At 32.6% G+C, this 3,245-nt stretch overlaps 1 non-coding gene across 1 annotated transcript; it reads left to right on the top strand.

Moving 5' to 3' along the window:
- The first annotated feature begins 2,252 nt into the window (after positions 1-2,252).
- Positions 2,253-2,361, top strand: LOC133813548 (small nucleolar RNA R71). Its single transcript, XR_009884557.1, has one exon. It is a non-coding gene; the product is annotated as a small nucleolar RNA R71 (small nucleolar RNA).
- The last annotated feature ends 884 nt before the right edge of the window (positions 2,362-3,245 follow it).

Raw genomic sequence — 3,245 nt, forward strand, 5'->3', positions numbered from 1 at the left:
AAGCATTTGATCAATATAGGGTAACGGAAAGTGGTATTTTCTAGTAACATTATTTAGCTTTCTATAGTCTATGCACACTCTCCACCCCGTCTGTACTCGAGTAGGGATTAATTCATTTTTCTCATTTTCAACAACAGTGATCCCAGACTTCTTAGGCACAACTTGAACTGGACTAACCCATTGACTATCAGAAATAGGGTAAATGATACCTACGTCTAATATTTTAATGACCTCTTCTCTAACTTCTTCTTTCATATTTGGATTTAGCCTTCTTTGACATTCCACAAAGGTTTTAGAATTCTCTTCTAGATGGATTCTATGCATACATATGGATGGGCTAATTCCTTGAATGTCTCCAATGGTCCAACCTATGGCTTCTTCATATTTTCTAAGGAGATTTAACAATTTATCTTCTTGTTCTTTATCTAAGGCGGATGCTATGATAACAGATAAGGTTTCAGACTCTCCTAGAAAAGCATATTTTAAATTTTCTAGCAAAGGTCTCAGGTCTAACTTTGGAGACTTGAAAATTGATTGAATATGTTCTAGGGTTGAAAAAGGTTCAGCTATGGTATCATTTAAGGGCATAGACTCTAACAAAGAGTTCACATCATTCATGGAATCATCAACATGTAAGCTCATACCAAAATATTTTTCACAAAAGTCAAGCAAGTCATTTCAATCATCTTTAAAAATATTCCCAATCATGTTAACTTCATGCACTTCCTCACACTTAACAAATTTAGCAACATTAAATACATTGAATTCAATAGTCATATTTCCAAAAGATAATTTCAAAATGTCATCACGACAATTAATGATTGCATTAGATGTAGCTAAGAATGGTCTACCTAAAATGACAGGAATTTGAGCATGAACATTTTCCATAGGTTGAGTATCAAGAACAATGAAGTCAATAGGAAAGTAAAATTTATCAACATTTATCAAAACATCTTCTATAATGCCTCTAGGAATTTTTACAAAACGATCGGCTAATTTAAGAGTTATAGAAGTAGGTTTTAATTCACCTAGACCATGTTTTTTATAATCAGAATAAGGCAATAAATTCACACTAGCACCCAAATCAAGCTTGTTAATAAAATGATCACCAATAATGCGTGAAATTGTGGGACACCCAGGATCATTATATTTAACAAGTCTCTTATATTGAATAATGGAGCTAGCTTGTTTAGTTAAAAATGCATTTTTAGGAACATTAGTGTTTCTTTTTATAGTGAAAAGATCCTTCAAAAATTTAGAGTAGGCGGGAATTTGTTTAATTTAATCTAAGCAAGGGATATTGATATTATCTTCCTTAAGAACTTCTAAGATGCATTATATTGGTCGTCTCTTTTAGTTGGAAGTAATCTTTGTGGGAATGGGGCTTTGGGAATGAAATGATGGATTGGAGTATCCTCCTTTGAAGAGTCATTGGCATTAGAACTAGAAGGTTGACTTTTTTCTTTTTCTTTTTCAACCTCGGGTTTGAGAATGTTCTTTCCGGACCTAAGAGTTGAAATTGATTTGGCTTCTCCATTATGACTAGACTTTCCTATCTCATATAGACCTTTTGGATTTTGGATAGGTTGACTAGGGAATGTTCCTTTTTCTCTATCAGCTAAAGCAGTAGCGAGTTGTCTTACTTGTGTCTCGAGTTTGGTAATTGATTGAGACTGATTTTCTATGACTTATTGAGTGGATTTCATAAATTGTTGTAAGGAATCTTCTAAGAAAGGTTTCATTTGTTGGGGATATGGTTGCTTTTGTGGGGCATGAGTTTGGTTTTGCGTGTTGTATTGGTGTCCTTGATTCATTGGAGGTTGGTTTGTCTCCATGAAAAGTATGGATGGTTTCTCCAATTTAGATTATAATTGGATGAAAATGGGCTATCATTTGGTTTCCCATAATCATGAAGAGCATTGGCCTCCTCAAAAAAGGCCTCTTTGTAGGAAGGACATGATTGGACATTATGGCTAAAGCTTCTACCTTTCTCGCTAATTTTTATAAGGATGTTCTTAAGTCTAATTCATCTTTTACTTCATACCTTCCTCCTCTTTTTTTGTGAATTAGTTGACCTAGACCTAGGATTAAAATAATTCCATTGTTTTAAATTGACAGATAAATCATCAAGGGCGTCCTAAGCCTCTTGCCCTTGAAATTGTAAAAAAATTTCAGTATACATATATTGAATCATTTGACGATTAGAGGGAGTCAAACCATCATAAAAGTATTTTACAAGTGCCCATTTTTCAAAACAACGATGAGGGCATTTTAAATAATAAATCTTTAAATCATTCCAAACATTCATAAAAGTCTTCATTATCTTTTTGAAAAAAATTTGGAGATTTCTCTCCTTAGACTATCAGTTTTAGACATAGGAAAAAATTTCAACAAGAATTTATTATAAAGTTGATCCCATGTAGTTATAGACCCTGTGGGAAGAGAATTTAACCAAGTTTTTTATTTGTATTTTAATGAGAAAGGGAATAATCTTAGATTGACTGACTCACCAGAAAAAATTTGAAATCCAAATGTTGAGCAAATTTCTAAGAAATCCTTAACATGCATGTAAGGATCCTCTCTATCTAACCCATAAAAAGATGGCAAAATTTGAATGATTGATGGTTTAAGCTCAAAATGGGTTGCATAAGTGGTAGGGAAAATAATACATAAAGGAGCATTAGATGAAATAGGTGCAAAATATTTAAGCAAGGTTTTTTCAGGCACAAGATTTTCATCAACAGGATTTCTATTAATATAAACAATTGGTCCCATGATGCTCAATTTTGACTAACACTTTCAATTTCAAACAAAGATAAACGTCTTTTTACCAAACAATTTTTAGAGTTACGTTCCCAATGATGCCTACAATTTTCACAAACAAGGCAACAAAGATAATCTCAAGCAAACAATTTTTTGATGTGGAAGATCAGTTAAAATCTCAACCACAGAGCATTCTTAGAATTTTTAGAGATTTCACAACAATATAATTTTTATGGTTTACTTGTCCCCGGACCTATTTGATTCCACTTACTTGCACACTACTAACAACTCCCCGAGGTGAATTAGTAGAGGCGGATTGAGAATTTTGTTCAAATTTCATTTAAGTGAAAATTGCTTATGGTGAAAGGACAAGAGTTAGGTTTTTTCTTCAAGTATTTTTTTCACAATTACACAATAATATGATAAGAGAAATACAATAGGATAAAATAGATAATATTAACTAAAATTGAACAAGAGTTGGG

The sequence above is a fragment of the Humulus lupulus genome, chromosome 1, assembly GCF_963169125.1.
Source record: "Humulus lupulus chromosome 1, drHumLupu1.1, whole genome shotgun sequence".
Lineage (NCBI taxonomy): Eukaryota > Viridiplantae > Streptophyta > Magnoliopsida > Rosales > Cannabaceae > Humulus > Humulus lupulus.